This window comes from Loxodonta africana, chromosome X, assembly GCF_030014295.1.
Source record: "Loxodonta africana isolate mLoxAfr1 chromosome X, mLoxAfr1.hap2, whole genome shotgun sequence".
In the NCBI taxonomy this organism is placed as follows: Eukaryota; Metazoa; Chordata; class Mammalia; order Proboscidea; family Elephantidae; genus Loxodonta; species Loxodonta africana.
This window is the reverse complement of record NC_087369.1, coordinates 140,627,000-140,644,163: the sequence shown is the minus strand read 5'-3', so window position 1 is coordinate 140,644,163 and position 17,164 is coordinate 140,627,000.

Here is a 17,164-nt window from a genome sequence, read left to right as displayed (position 1 = left end):
CCTTGGTTGCTTTCATCTCTTTGCTATTGTAAACAATGCTGCAATGAACATGGATGTGCATGTATCTGTTCATGTAAAAGCTCTTAATTCTCTAGGATATATTCCAATGAGTGGGATTGCTGGATCATATGGTAATTTTATTTCTAGTTTTTTTTTTTTTTTTCTCCCTTTGGATCTTTTTTTTTTTTATAATAACTTTTATTAAGCTTCAAGTGAACGTTTACAAATCCAATCAGTCTGTCACATATAAGTTTACATACATCTCACTCCCTACTCCCACTTACTCTCCCCGTCTTGAGTCAGCCCTTTCAGTCTCTCCTTTCTTGACAATTTTGCCGGCTTCCCTCTCTCTCTATCCTCCCATCCCCCCTCCAGACAAGAGTTGCCAACACAATCTCAAGTGTCCACCTGATATAATTAGCTCACTCTTCATCAGCATCTCTCTCCCACCCGCTGACCAGTCCCTTTCATTTCTGATGAGTTGTCTTCGGGGATGGTTCCTGTCCTGTGTCAACTGAAGGTCTGGGGAGCATGGCCACCGGGATTCCTCCAGTCTCAGTCAGACCATTAAGTTTGGTCATCTTATGAGAATTTGGGGTCTGCATCCCACTGATCTCCTGCTCCCTCAGGGGTCCTCTGCTGAGCTCCCTGTCAGGGCAGTCATCAATTGTGGCCGGGCACCAACTAGTTCTTCTGGTCTCAGGATGATGTAGGTCTCTGGTTCATGCGGCCTTTTCTGTCTCTTGGGCTCTTAGTTGTCATGTGGGCTTGGTGTTCTTCATTTTTCTTTGCTCCAGGTGGGTTGAGACCAATTGCTGCATCTTAGATGGCTGCTTGTTAGCATTTAAGACCCCAGACGCCACATTTCAAAGTGGGATGCAGAATGATTTCATAATAGAATTATTTTGCCAATTGACTTAGAAGTCCCCGCAAACCATGCTCCCCAGACCCCCGCGCTTGCTCCGCTGACCTTTGAAGCATTCATTTTATCCCGGAAACTTCTTTGCTTTTGGTCCAGTCCAATTGAGCTGACCTTCCATGTATTGAGTGTTGTCTTTCCCGTCACCTAAAGCAGTTCTTATCTACTGATTAATCAATAAAAAAACCCTCTCCCACCCTCCCTCCCTCCCCCCCTCGTAACCACAAAAGTATGTGTTCTTCTCAGGTTTACTGTTTCTCAAGATCTTATAATAGTGGTCTTATACAATATTTGTCCTTTTGCCTCTGACTAATTTCGCTCAGCATAATGCCTTCCAGGTTCCTCCATGTTATGAAATGTTTCAGAGATTCGTCACTGTTCTTTATCGATGCGTAGTATTCCATTGTGTGAATATACCACAATTTATTTAACCATTCATCCGTTGATGGACACCTTGGTTGCTTCCAACTTTTTGCTATTGTAAACAGAGCTGCAATAAACATGGGTGTGCATATATCTGTTTGTATGAAGGCTCTTGTATCTCTAGGGTATATTCCTAGGAGTGGGATTTCTGGGTTGTATGGTAGTTCTATTTCTAACTGTTTAAGATAACGCCAGATAGATTTCCAAAGTGGTTGTACCATTTTACATTCCCACCAGCAGTGTATGAGAGTTCCAATCTCTCCGCAGCCTCTCCAACATTTATTATTTTGTGTTTTTTGGATTAATGCCAGCCTTGCTGGTGTGAGATGGAATCTCATCGTAGTTTTAATTTGCATTTCTCTAATGGCTAATGATCGAGAGCATTTTCTCATGTATCTGTTGGCTGCCTGAATATCTTCTTTAGAGAAATGTGTGTTCATATCCTTTGCCCACTTCTTGATTGGGTTGTTTGTCTTTTTGTGGTTGAGTTTTGACAGAATCATGTAGATTTTAGAGATCAGGCGCTGGTCGGAGATGTCATAGCTGAAAATTCTTTCCCAATCTGTAGGTGGTCTTTTTACTCTTTTGGTGAAGTCTTTAGATGAGCATAGGTGTTTGATTTTTAGGAGCTCCCAGTTATCGGGTTTCTCTTCATCATTTTTGGTAATGTTTTGTATTCTGTTTATACCTTGTATTAGGGCTCCTAGGGTTGTCCCAATTTTTTCTTCCATGATCTTTATCGTTTTAGTCTTTATGTTTAGGTCTTTGATCCACTTGGAGTTAGTTTTTGTGCATGGTGTGAGGTATGGGTCCTGTTTCATTTTTTTGCAAATGGATATCCAGTTATGCCAGCACCATTTGTTAAAAAGGCTGTCTTTTCCCCAGTTAATTGACACTGGTCCTTTGTCAAATATCAGCTGCTCATACGAGGATGGATCTATGTCTGGGTTCTCAATTCTGTTCCATTGGTCTATGTGTCTGTTGTTGTACCAATACCAGGCTGTTTTGACTACTGTGGCTGTATAATAGGTTCTGAAGTCAGGTAAGGTGAGGCCTCCCACTTTCTTCTTCTTTTTCAGTAGTGCTTTGCTTATCCGGGGCTTCTTTCCCTTCCATATGAAATTGGTGATTTGTTTCTCTATCCCCTTAAAATATGACATTGGAATTTGGATCGGAAGTGCGTTAAATGTATAGATGGCTTTTGGTAGAATAGACATTTTTACTATGTTAAGTCTTCCTATCCATGAGCAAGGTATGTTTTTCCACTTAAGTATGTCCTTTTGAATTTCTTGTAGTAGAGCTTTGTAGTTTTCTTTGTGTAGGTCTTTTACATCCTTGGTAAGATTTATTCCTAAGTATCTTATCTTCTTGGGGGCTACTGTGAATGGTATTGATTTGGTTATTTCCTCTTCGGTGTTCTTTTTGTTGATGTAGAGGAATCCAAGTGATTTTTGTATGTTTATTTTATAACCTGAGACTCTGCCAAACTCTTCTATTAGTTTCAGTAGTTTTCTGGAGGATTCCTTAGGGTTTTCTGTGTATATAATCATGTCATCTGCAAATAGTGATAACTTTACTTCTTCCTTGCCAATCCGGATACCTTTTATTTCTTTGTCTAGCCTGATTGCCCTGGCTAAGACTTCCAACACGATGTTGAATAAGAGTGGTGATAAAGGGCATCCTTGTCTGGTTCCCGTTCTCAAGGGAAATGCTTTCAGGTTCTCTCCATTTAGAGTGATATTGGCTGTTGGCTTTGCATAAAAAAAAAAAAAATGCCCTTTATTATGTTGAGGAATTTTCCTTCAATTCCTATTTTGGTAAGAGTTTTTATCATGAATGGGTGTTGGACTTTGTCAAATGCCTTTTCTGCATCAATTGATAAGATCATGTGGTTTTTGTCTTTTGTTTTATTTATGTGATGGATTACATTAATGGTTTTTCTGATATTAAATCAGCCTTGCATACCTGGTATAAATCCCACTTGATCAGGGTGAATTATTTTTTTGATGTGTCGTTGAATTCTATTGGCTAGAATTTTGTTGAGGATTTTTGCATCAATGTTCATGAGGGATATAGGTCTATAATTTTCTTTTTTTGTAATGTCTTTACCTGGTTTTGGTATCAGGGAGATGGTGGCTTCATAGAATGAGTTGGGTAGTATTCCGTCATTTTCTATGCTTTGGAATACCTTTAGTAGTAGTGGTGTTAACTCTTCTCTGAAAATTTGGTAGAACTCTGCAGTGAAGCCGTCCGGGCCAGGACTTTTTTTTGTTGGAAGTTTTTTGATTACCGTTTCAATCTCTTTTTTTGTTATGGGTCTATTTAGTTGTTCTACTTCTGAATGTGTTAGTTTAGGTAGGTAGTGTTTTTCCAGGAATTCATCCATTTCTTCTAGGTTTTCAAATTTGTTAGAGTACAATTTTTCATAATAATCTGAAATGATTCTTTTAATTTCATTTGGTTCTGTTGTGATGTGGTCCTTCTCATTTCTTATTCGGGTTATTTGTTTCCTTTCCTGTATTTCTTTAGTCAGTCTAGCCAATGGTTTATCAATTTTGTTAATTTTTTCAAAGAACCAGCTTTTGGCTTTGTTAATTCTTTCAATTGTTTTTCTGTTCTCTAATTCATTTAGTTCAGCTCTAATTTTTATTATTTGTTTTCTTCTGGTGCCTGATGGATTCTTTTGTTGCTCAGTTTCTACTTGTTCAAGTTGTAGGGACAGTTCTCTGATTTTGGCTCTTTCTTCTTTTTGTATGTGTGCATTTATTGATATAAATTGGCCTCTGAGCACTGCTTTTGCTGTGTCCCAGAGGTTTTCATAGGAAGTATTTTCATTCTCGTTGCTTTCTATGAATTTCCTTATTCCCTCCTTGATGTCTTCTATAACCCAGTCTTTTTTCAGGAGGGTATTGTTCATTTTCCAAGTATTTGATTTCTTTTCCCTCGTTTTTCTGTTATTGATCTCTAGTTTTATTGCCTTGTGGTCTGAGAAGATGCTTTGTAATATTTCGATGTTTTGGACTCTGCAAAGGTTTGTTTTATGACCTAATATGTGGTCTATTCTAGAGAATGTTCCATGTGCACTGGAAAAAAAAGTATATTTTGCAGCAGTTGGGTGGAGAGTTCTGTATAAGTCAATGAGGTCAAGTTGGTTGATTGTTGTAATTAGATCTTCCGTGTCTCTGTTGAGCTTCTTACTGGATGTCCTGTCCTTCTCCGAAAGTGGTGTGTTGAAGTCTGCTACTATAATTGTGGAGGTATCTATCTCGCTTTTCAGTTCTGTTAAAATTTGATTTATGTATCTTGCAGCCCTGTCATTGGGTGCGTAAATATTTAATATGGTTATGTCTTCCTGATCAATTGTCCCTTTTATCATTATATATATTTCTAGTTTTTTAAGGAAGCACCAAATCGATTTCCAAAGTGGTTGTAGCATTTTACATTCCCACCAGCAGCGTGTAAGTGTTCTAGTCTCTCCACAGCCTCTCCAACATTTATTATTTTGTGTTTTTTGGATTAATGCCAGCCTTGTTGGGGTGAGATGAAATCTCATTGTAGTTTTGATTTGCATTTCTCTAATGGTTACTGATTGTGAACATTTCCTCATGTATCTGTTAGCTACCTGAGTGTCTTCTTTAGGGAAGTGCCTGTTCATATCCTTTGCCCATTTTTTTAATTGGGTTATTTGTCTTTTTGTAGTTGAGTTGTTGTAGTATCATGTAGACTTTAGAGAGCAGACACTGATCAGAAATGTCATAACTAAAAACTTTTTTCCAATTTGTAGGTAATCTTTTCACTCTTTTGGTGAAGTCTTTGGATGAGCATAGGTGTTTGACTTTTAGGAGCTCCCAGTTATCTAGTTTCTCTTCTGGTGTTTGTGCATCATTAGTAATGTTTTGTATACTGTTTATGGCATGTATTAGGACTCCTAATGTTGTGTCTATTTTTTGTTGCTTGATCTTTATCATTTTAGATTTTATATTTAGGTCTTTGATCCATTTTGAGTTAGTTTTTGTGCATGGTATGAGGTATGGGTCTTGTTTCATTTTTTTGCAGATGGGTGTCCAGTTATGCCTGCACCATTTGTTAAAGAGACTGACTTTTCCCCCACTTAACTGACTTTGGGCCTTTGTCAAGTATCAGCTGCTCATATATGGATGGATTTATGTCTGAATTCTCAATTCTGTTCCATTGGTCTATGTATCTGTTGTTGTACCAGTACCAGCCTGTTTTGACTATTGTGACAGTATAATAGGTTCTAAAATCAGGTAGAGTGAGGCCTCCCACTTTGTTCTTCTTTTTCAGTAATGCTTTACTTATCCAGGGCCTCTTTCCCTTCCAGATGAAGTTAGTGATTTGTTTCTCCATCCCATAAAAAAATGTCATTGGGATTTGAATCAGAATTACATTTTATCTATATATCACTTTTAGTAGAATGGACATTAGTACAATGTTAAGTCTTCCTATCCGTGAGCAAGGTATGTTTTTCTACTTATGTAGGTCTCTTTTGGTTTCTTGCAGTAGTGTCTTGTAGTTTTCTTTGTATGGGTCTTTTACATCTCTGGTAAGATTTATTCCTAAGTATTTTTTCTTTGTAGGGGCTACTATAAATGGTATTGATTTCGTGATTTCCTCCTTGATGTTCTTTTTTTTGGTGTAAAGGAATCCAATTCATTTTTGTGTTTATCTTGCATCCTGATAATCTGCTGAACTGTTCTATAAGGTTCAGTAGTTTTTCTTGAGGATTCCTTAGGGATTTCTGTGTTTAAGATCATATCATCTTCAAACAGAGATACTTTTACTTCTTCCTAGCACTCTGCCCTTAATTTCTTTTTTTTTTTTTATTAACTTTTATTGAGCTTCAAGTGAATGTTTACAAATCAAGTCAAACTGTCACATATAAGTTTATATACACCTTACTCCGTACTCCCACTTGCTCTCCCCCTAATGAGTCAGCCCTTCTGCCCTTAGTTTCTTAATCTAGACTAATTGCTCTGGCTAGGACCTCCAGCACGATGTTGAACAAGAGTAGTGGTAAAGGGCATCCTTGTCTGGTTCCAGATCTCAAAGGGAATGCTTTCAGACTCTCTCCATTGAGGATGATGTTGGCTGTTGGCTTGGTATAAATGCCCTTTATTATGTTGAGGAATTCCCTCCTGTTCCTATTTTTCTGAGAGTTTTTTTTTTTTATCATGAATAGGTTTTGAACTTCATCAAATGCCTTTTTCTGCATCAATTGATAAAATCATGTGGCTCTTGTCTTTTGTTTTATTTATATGATGGATTACATTAATTGTTTTTCTAATGTTGAGCCATCCCTGCATAAAAAATGAAAACCAAACCCAGTGCCGTCGAGTTGATTCTGACTCATAGTGACACTATAGGACAGAGTAGAACTGTCCTATAGAGTTTCCAAGGAGTGCCTGGCAGATTCGAACTGCCAACCCTTTGGTTAGCAGCCAAAGCAATTAACCACTACGCCACCAGAGTTTCCATCATCCCTGCATACCTGGTATGAATACAACTTGGTCATGGTGAATTCTTTTTGTGATATGTTGTTGAACTCTATTGGCTAGAATTTTGTTGAGGATTTTTGCATCTAAGGTCATCAGGGATATAGGTCTGTAATTTTCTTTTTGTCGTATCTTTACCTGGTTTGGTATCAGGGATATGCTGGCTTCATAGAATGAGTTTGGGAGTATTCTGTCCTTTTCTATGCTCTAAAATACCTTTAGTGGTAGTGGTGTTAACTCTTCTCTGAAAGTTTGGTAGAACTTTGCAGTGAAGCCATCCAGGCCAGGGCTTTTTGTTTTGTTGGGAGTTTTTTGGTTACCTTTTTCAATCTCTTGTTATGTGTCTCTTTAGTTGTTCTACCTCTGTTTGTGTTAGTTTAGGTAGGTAGTGTGTTTCTAGGAATTCATCCATTTCTTCTAGGTTTTCAAATTTGTTAGAGTACAATTTTTTGTAGTAATCTGATATGAATCCTTTAATTTCAGTTGGGTCTGTTGTAATATTGCCCATCTCATTTCTTATTCGGGTCATTTGCTTCCTCTCCTGTGTTTCTTTTGTCAGTTTGGTCAATGGTTTATCAATTTTGTTAATTTTTTTCAAAGAGCCAGCTTTTGGTCTTATTAACTTTCAGTTGTTTTTCTGTTCTCTATTTCATTTAATTCTGCTCTAATTTTTATTATTTGCTTTCTTCTGGTGCCTGAGGGTTTCTTTTGTTGCTCTCTTTCTATTTGTTCAAGTTGTAGGGATAATTCTTTGATTTTGACCTTTTCTTCTTTTGTATGTGTGCATTTATTGATATAAATTGGCCTCTGGGTACTGCTTTCACTGTGTCCTAAAGGTTCTGATAGGAAGAGTTTTCATTCTTATTGGATTCTATGACTTTCTTTATTTCATCCTTATTGCCTTCTATAAGCCAGTCATTTTTGAGCAGGATATTCTTCAATTTCCAAGCATTTCTTTTCCCTGCTTTTTCTGTTATATTGATTTCTACTTTTATGGCCTTATGGTCAGAGAAGATGCTTTGTAATATTTCAATGTTTTGGATTTTGCTACGGCTTGCTTTATGACCTAATATATGGTCTATTCTAGGGAATGTTCCACGTGCACTAGAAAAGAAAGTATACTTGGTTGCTGTTGGGTGGAGTGTTCTGTATATGTCTATGAGGTCAAGTTAGCTGATTGTGGCATTTTGATCTTCTGTGTCTTTATTGAGCTTATTTCTGGATGTCCTATCCTTCGCCGAAAGTGGTGTGTTGAAGTCTCCTACTATAATTGTGGAGCCATCTATCTCACTGCCGTCTATCTCACTTTTCAGTGCCGATAGAGTTTGTTTTATGTATCTTGCAGCCCTGTCATTGGGTGCATAAATATTTAATATGGTTATATCCTCCTGTATATTTTCCCTTTAATCATTATATAGTGTTCTTCCTTGTCCTTTGTGGTGGATTTAACTTTAAAGTCTGTTTTGTCACAAATTAATACTGCCACTCCTGCTCTTTTTTGCTTGTTGTTTCCTTGATATATTTTTTTCCATCCTTTGAGTTTCAGTTTGTTTGTGTCTCTTAGTCTAATGTGTGTCTCTTGTAGGCAGCATATAGACTGATTGTGTTTTTTTTATCCATTCTGCCACTCTCTGTCTCTTTATTGGTGTATTTCGTCCATTTACAGTCAGAGTAATTATAGGTAGGTATTTTTTTCATGAGTTTAGTACTGTCATTTTGATGTCTTTTTTTTTTTGGGTGTTGTTGACAGTTTCTTTTTCCCACTTAATTTTTTGTGCTGAGTAGTTTATTTTTATGCATTGTCTTTTCATCTTATTTGTTGATTTTGTTTCTGCTGAGTCTATTTTTTTCTGGTATTTTATTCTGATGAATAGGATAGTTAGTCTTCTTTGTGGTTACCTTAATATTTACCCCTATTTTTCAAAGTTTAAACCTAACTTTCATTTCTTTGTATCGCCTTGTCGTCCTCTCCGTATGAAAGATCTATGATTACATTTCTTAAAACCCACATCTACATTTCTTAAAAATTTTATTTATTTTTCTTAGTCCCTCTTTATTGTTTTAATGTTCTATTCTTTTACATAATAACATTGCTGTTTCCCTGTTTTGAGTGTTTTTTAAATCTTAATTTATATTCCTGATTTTCCTGTCTGGGTTCACCTCTCATTGCTCTGTCCAGTGTTCTAGTCTTGGGTTGGTACCTAATATTATAGATCTTGTAACCAAAGAATTCCTTTTAGTATTTCTTGTAGTTTTGGTTTTTACAAAATCCCTAAACTTCTGTTTATCTGGAAATGTCCTGATTTCACCTTCATTTTTTTTTCCAAAGCATTTATTTATTTATTTATTTATTTATTTTTTAATAACTTTTATTAAGCTTCAAGTGAACGTTTACAAATCCAATCAGTCTGTCACATATAAGTTTACATACATCTCACTCCCTACTCCCACTTGCTCTCCCCCTCTTCAGTCAGCCCTTTCAGTCTCTCCTTTCTTGACAATTTTGCAGGCTTCCCTCTCTCTCTATCCTCCCATCCCCGCTCCAGACAAGAGTTGCCAACACAATCTCAAGTGTCCACCTGATATAATTAGCTCACTCTTCATCAACGTCTCTCTCCCACCCGCTGACCAGTCCCTTTCATGTCTGATGAGTTGTCTTCGGGGATGGTTCCTGTTCTGTGTCAACTGAAGGTCTGGGGACCATGGCCGCCGGGATTCCTCCAGTCTCAGCCAGACCATTAAGTTTGGTCTTTTTATGAGAATTTGGGGTCTGTATCCCACTGATCTCCTGCTCCCTCAGGGGTCCTCTGCTGTGCTCCCTGTCAGGGCAGTCATCGATTGTGGCCGGGCACCAACTAGTTCTTCTGGTCTCAGGATGATGTAGGTCTCTGGTTCATGTGGCCCTTTCTGTCTCTTGGGCTCTTAGTTGTCGTGTGGCCTTGGTGTTCTTCATTTTCCTTTGCTCCAGGTGGGTTGAGACCAATTGATGCATCTTAGATGGCCGCTTGTTAGCATTTAAGACCCCAGACGCCACATTTCAAAGTGGGATGCAGAATGATTTCATAATAGAATTATTTTGCCAATTGACTTAGAAGTCCCCGCAAACCATGCTCCCCAGACCCCCGCGCTTGCTCCGCTGACCTTTGAAGCATTCATTTTATCCCGGAAACTTCTTTGCTTTTGGTCCAGTCCAATTGAGCTGACCTTCCATGTATTGAGTGTTGTCTTTCCCTTCACCTAAAGCAGTTCTTATCTACTGATTAATCAATAAAAAACCCTCTTCCACCCTCCCTCCCTCCCCCCCTCGTAACCACAAAAGTATGTGTTCTTCTCAGGTTTACTATTTCTCAAGATCTTATAATAGTGGTCTTATACAATATTTGTCCTTTTGCCTCTGACTAATTTCGCTCAGCATAATGCCTTCCAGGTTCCTCCATGTTATGAAATGTTTCAGAGATTCGTCACTGTTCTTTATCGATGCGTAGTATTCCATTGTGTGAATATACCACAATTTATTTACCCATTCATCCGTTGATGGACACCTTGGTTGCTTCCAACTTTTTGCTATTGTAAACAGAGCTGCAATAAACATGGGTGTGCATATATCTGTTTGTATGAAGGCTCTTGTATCTCTAGGGTATATTCCTAGGAGTGGGATTTCTGGGTTGTATGGTAGTTCTATTTCTAACTGTTTAAGATAACGCCAGATGGATTTCCAAAGTGTTTGTACCATTTGACATTCCCACCAGCAGTGTATGAGAGTTCCAATCTCTCCGCAGCCTCTCCAACATTTATTATTTTGTGTTTTTTGGATTAATGCCAGCCTTGTTGGAGTGAGATGGAATCTCATCGTAGTTTTAATTTGCATTTCTCTAATGGCTAATGATCGAGAGCATTTTCTCATGTATCTGTTGGCTGCCTGAATATCTTCTTTAGTGAAATGTGTGTTCATATCCTTTGCCCACTTCTTGATTGGGTTGTTTGTCTTTTTGTGGTTGAGTTTTGACAGAATCATGTAGATTTTAGAGATCAGGCGCTGATCGGAGATGTCATAGCTGAAAATTCTTTCCCAATCTGTAGGTGGTCTTTTTACTCTTTTGGAGAAGTCTTTAGATGAGCATAGGTGTTTGATTTTTAGGAGCTCCCAGTTATCGGGTTTCTCTTCATCATTTTTGGTAATATTTTGTATTCTGTTTATACCTTGTATTAGGGCTCCTAGGGTTGTCCCAATTTTTTCTTCCATGATCTTTATCGTTTTAGTCTTTATGTTTAGGTCTTTGATCCACTTGGAGTTAGTTTTTGTGCATGGTGTGAGGTATGGGTCCTGTTTCATTTTTTTGCAAATGGATATCCAGTTATGCCAGCACCATTTGTTAAAAAGGCTATCTTTTCCCCAGTTAATTGACACTGGTCCTTTGTCAAATATCAGCTGCTCATACGTGGATGGATCTATGTCTGGGTTCTCAATTCTGTTCCATTGGTCTGTGTGTCTGTTGTTGTACCAATACCAGGCTGTTTTGACTACTGTGGCTGTATAATAGGTTCTGAAGTCAGGTAAGGTGAGGCCTCCCACTTTTTTCTTCTTTTTCAGTAGTGCTTTGCTTAACCGGGGCTTCTTTCCCTTCCATATGAAATTGGTGATTTGTTTCTCTATCCCCTTAAAATATGACATTGGAATTTGGATCGGAAGTGCGTTAAATGTATAGATGGCTTTTGGTAGAATAGACATTTTTACTATGTTAAGTCTTCCTATCCATGAGCAGGGTATGTTTTTCCACTTAAGTATGTCCTTTTGAATTTCTTCTAGTAGAGCTTTGTAGTTTTCTTTGTATAGGTCTTTTACATCCTTGGTAAGATTTATTCCTAAGTATCTTATCTTCTTGGGGGCTACTGTGAATGGTATTGATTTGGTTATTTCCTCTTCGGTGTTCTTTTTGTTGATGTAGAGGAATCCAAGTGATTTTTGTATGTTTATTTTATAACCTGAGACTCTGCCAAACTCTTCTATTAGTTTCAGTAGTTTTCTGGAGGATTCCTTAGGGTTTTCTGTGTATATAATCATGTCATCTGCAAATAGTGATAACTTTACTTCTTCCTTGCCAATCCGGATACCTTTTATTTCTTTGTCTAGCCTAATTGCCCTGGCTAGGACTTCCAACACGATGTTGAATAAGAGTGGTGATAAAGGGCATCCTTGTCTGGTTCCCGTTCTCAAGGGAAATGCTTTCAGGTTCTCTCCATTTAGAGTGATATTGGCTGTTGGCTTTGCATAGATGCCCTTTATTATGTTGAGGAATTTTCCTTCAATTCCTATTTTGGTAAGCGTTTTTATCATGAATGGGTGTTGGACTTTGTCAAATGCCTTTTCCGCATCAATTGATAAGATCATGTGGTTTTTATCTTTTGTTTTATTTGTGTGATGGATTACATTAATGGTTTTTCTGATATTAAACCAGCCTTGCATACCTGGTATAAATCCCACTTGATCAGGGTGAATTATTTTTTTGATGTGTTGTTGGATTCTATTGGCTAGAATTTTGTTGAGGATTTTTGCATCAATGTTCATGAGGGATATAGGTCTATAATTTTCTTTTTTTGTGGTGTCTTTACCTGGTTTTGGTATCAGGGAGATGGTGGCTTCATAGAATGAGTTGGGTAGTATTCCGTCATTTTCTATGCTTTGGAATACCTTTAGTAGTAGTGGTGTTAACTCTTCTCTGAAAGTTTGGTAGAACTCTGCAGTGAAGCCGTCCGGGCCAGGGCTTTTTTTTGTTGGGAGTTTTCTGATTACCGTTTCAATCTCTTTTTGTGTTATGGGTCTATTTAGTTGTTCTACTTCTGAATGTGTTAGTTTAGGTAGGTAGTGTTTTTCCAGGAATTCATCCATTTCTTCTAGGTTTTCAAATTTGTTAGAGTACAATTTTTCATAATAATCTGAAATGATTCTTTTAATTTCATTTGGTTCTGTTGTGATGTGGTCTTTCTCATTTCTTATTCGGGTTATTTGTTTCCTTTCCTGTTTTTCTTTAGTCAGTCTAGCCAATGGTTTATCAATTTTGTTAATTTTTTCAAAGAACCAGCTTTTGGCTTTGTTAATTCTTTCAATTGTTTTTCTGTTCTCTAATTCATTTAGTTCAGCTCTAATTTTTATTATTTGTTTTCTTCTGGTGCCTGATGGATTCTTTTGTTGCTCAGTTTCTACTTGTTCAAGTTGTAGGGACAGTTCTCTGATTTTGGCTCTTTCTTCTTTTTGTATGTGTGCATTTATTGATATAAATTGGCCTCTGAGCACTGCTTTTGCTGTGTCCCAGAGGTTTTGATAGGAAGTATTTTCATTCTCGTTGCATTCTATGAATTTCCTTATTCCCTCCTTGATGTCTTCTATAACCCAGTCTTTTTTCAGGAGGGTATTGTTCATTTTCCAAGTATTTGATTTCTTTTCCCTAGTTTTTCTGTTATTGATCTCTAGTTTTATTGCCTTGTGGTCTGAGAAGATGCTTTGTAATATTTCGATGTTTTGAACTCTGCAAAGGTTTGTTTTATGACCTAATATGTGGTCTATTCTAGAGAATGTTCCATGTGCGCTAGAAAAAAAAGTATGTTTTGCAGCAGTTGGGTGGAGTGTTCTGTATAAGTCAATGAGGTCAAGTTGGTTGATTGTTGTAATTAGATCTTCCGTGTCTCTGGTGAGCTTCTTACTGGATGTCCTGTCCTTCTCCGAAAGTGGTGTGTTGAAGTCTCCTACTATAAATGTGGAGGTGTCTATCTCACTTTTCAATTCTGTTAAAATTTGATTTATGTATCTTGCAGCCCTGTCATTGGGTGCATAAATATTTAATATGGTTATGTCTTCCTGATCAATTGTCCCTTTTATCATTATATAGTGTCCTTCTTTATCCTTTGTGGTGGATTTAAGTCTAAAGTCTATTTTGTCAGAAATTAATATTGCTACTCCTTTTTTGCTTATTGTTTGCTTGATATACTTTTTTCCATCCTTTGAGTTTTAGTTTGTTTGTGTCTCTAAGTCTAAGGTGTGTCTCTTGTAGGCAGCATATAGATGGATCGTGTTTCTTTATCCAGTCTGTGACTCTCTGTCTCTTTATTGGTGCATTTAGTCCATTTACATTCAGGGTAATTATAGATAAATAAGTTTTTAGTGCTGTCATTTTGATGCCTTTTTATGTGTGTTGTTGACAATTTCATTTTTCCACATACTTTTTTGTGCTGAGGCGTTTTTCTTAGTAAATTGTGAGATCCTCGTTTTCATAGTGCTTGACTTTATGTTAGTTGAGTCGTTACGTTTTTCTTGGTTTTTATCTTGAGTTATAGAGTTGTTATACCTTTTTGTGGTTACCTTATTATTTACCCCTATTTTTCTAAGTAAAAACCTAACTTGTATCGTTCTATATTGCCTTGTATCACTCTCCATATGGCAGTTCAATGCCTCCTGTATTTAGTCCCTCTTTTTTATTATTGTGATCTTTTACCTATTGACTTCCATGATTCCCTGTTATGTGTATTTTTTTTAATTAATCTTAATTTGTTTGTTTTTGTGATTTCCCTATTTGAGTTGATATCAGGACGTTCTGTTTTGTGACCTTGTGTTGTGCTGATATCTGATATTATTGGTTCTCTGACCAAACAATATCCTTTAGTATTTCTTGTAGCTTTGGTTTGGTTTTTGCAAATTCTCTAAACTTGTGTTTGTCTGTAAATATCTTAATTTCGCCTTCATATTTCAGAGAGAGTTTTGCTGGATATATGATCCTTGGCTGGCAGTTTTTCTCCTTCAGTGTTCTGTATATGTCGTCCCATTCCCTTCTTGCCTGCATGGTTTCTGCTGAGTAGTCAGAACATATTCTTATTGATTCTCCCTTGAAGGAAACCTTTCTTTTCTCCCTGGCTGCTTTTAAAATTTTCTGTTTATCTTTGGTTTTGGTGAGTTTGATGATAATATGTCTTGGTGTTTTTCTTTTTGGATCAATCTTAAATGGGGTTCGATGAGCATCTTGGATAGATATCCTTTCATCTTTCATGATGTCAGGGAAGTTTTCTGTCAGGAGTTCTTCAACTATTTTCTCTGTGTTTTCTGTCCCCCCTCCCTGTTCTGGGACTCCAATCACCCGCAGGTTATCCTTCTTGATAGAGTCCCACATAATTCTTAGGGTTTCTTCATTTTTTTTAATTCTTTTATCTGATTTTTTTTCAGCTATGTTGGTGTTGATTCCCTGGTCCTCCAGATGTCCCAGTCTGCATTCTAATTGCTCGAGTCTGCTCCTCTGACTTCCTAGTGTGTTGTCTAATTCTGTTATTTTATTGTTAATCTTTTGGATTTCTACATGTTGTCTCTCTATGGATTCTTGCAACTTATTAATTTTTCCACTATGTTCTTGAATAATCTTTTTGAGTTCTTCAACAGTTTTATCAGTGTGTTCCTTGGCTTTTTCTGCAGTTATCTTAATTTCATTTGTGATATCATTAAGCATTCTGTAAATCAGTTTTTTATATTCTGTATCTGATAATTCCAAGATTGTATCTTCATTTGGGAAAGATTTTGATTCTTTTGTTTGGGGGGTTGGAGAAGCTGTCATGGTCTGCTTCTTTAAGTGGTTTGATATGGATTGTTGTCTCCGAGCCATCACTGGGAAACTAGTTTTTCCAGAAAATGCGCTGCGTCCAGTCCAAATCCCTGCGGGACGGTTCCCCGGCTCGGACGCTGCTCTTTCTGCTCCAAGACCAGTCACTGCCTCCCGGGGACTTCTCTTACCGGCTGCATCCCACGCCGCCTGTGGAACCGGCTGGTCCCCCTCCCGGGGTTAGTTCAGGGGGGTGGAGCAGCTCTCTGTGCTTGTGCCGTACCTGACTGGTACGCTGGCTCCAGGCTCTGGAAACAATCGCTGCTTCCCTGTATTAATTCGTTCTCCGTCTCTAAATCTGTGTTTGTTGTTCAGGGTTCGTAGATTGTTATGTATGTGATCGATTCACTTGTTTTTCCGTGTCTTTGTTGTAAGAGGGATCCGAGGTAGCTTCTGCCTACTCCGCCATCTTGGCTCAGCCCCCTCACCTTCATTTTTGATAGTTTTGCTGGATGTATGATTCTTGGCTGGCACTTTTTTTTTCCTTCAGTTTTTTATATAAGTCATCCCCTTGCCTTCTTGCCTGCATGGTTTCTGCCAAGTAGTCCGAGCTTATTCTTATTGACTCTTCTTTGTAGGTGACTTTTCATTTATCCCTAGCTGCTCTTAAAATTCTCTTTATCTTTGGTTTTGGCATGTTTGATTATAATATGTCTTGGTGTCTTTTTTCAAAAATCTATGTTATGTGGATTTTCACAAGCATCTTGGATAGATATCTTCTCATCTTTCAAGATATCAGGGACGTTTTCTGCCAACAAATCTTCAACAATTCTCTGTGTATTTTCTGTTATCCCTCCCTGTTCTGGTACTTCAGTCACTTGCAGATTATTTGTCTTGATAGAGCCCCACATGATTCTTAAGATTTCTTCATTTTTTTAAATTCTTTTATCTGATTTTTCTTCAAATATATTGGTGCCAAGTGTTTTATCTTCATGTTCACCAATTCTTCCTTCAAATTACTCAGTTCTGCTCCTCTGACTTTCTATCGAGTTGTCTAATTCTGTAATTTTATTGTCAATCTTCTGAATTTCTGATTGCTGTCTCTCTATGGATTCTTGCAGCTCATTAAATTTTTCTTTATGTTCTTGAATAACCTTTTTAATTTATTCAGCTACTTTATCTGCGTGTTCCTTGGCTTGTTCTGCATATTGCCTGATCTCCTTCCTAATCTCATTCCTGAGGTCTTGAAGAGTCCTGTATATTAAACTTTTGAATTCTGCGTCCGGTAACTCCAGGAAGGCACCTTCATCTAGAACAACAGTTGATTCTTTGTTTTAAGAGCTTGTTGAGGCAATCATGGTCTGTTTCTTTATGTGACTTGGTATTGACTCTTGTCTCCGAGCCATCTATAAGTCATTGTATTAGTTTATTTTATGTTTGCTTTCTATATCCTGTCTTATTGTTTTGTTTATGTTTTGATATGCCCAAATGGGTTGCTTGAGTGAGCTAGCCTGATTATTTTCACCTTTGAAGTTCTGACATCCTGTCACCAGTTGGCTAGAGCTGTTATCAGGTATATCATTCTAGGAGTCCATTCACTTTTATTGTGTGAATTCAGCTTGGTTGTCCAGGTAGCTGATCATCAAGTGTTTGGTAGTGTCTGTCCTACAGTCTTAGAGTTGTAGGGGTAATTGGTGTAGGTACTGGTATCTGGTTGCAGCAATGGGGTCACA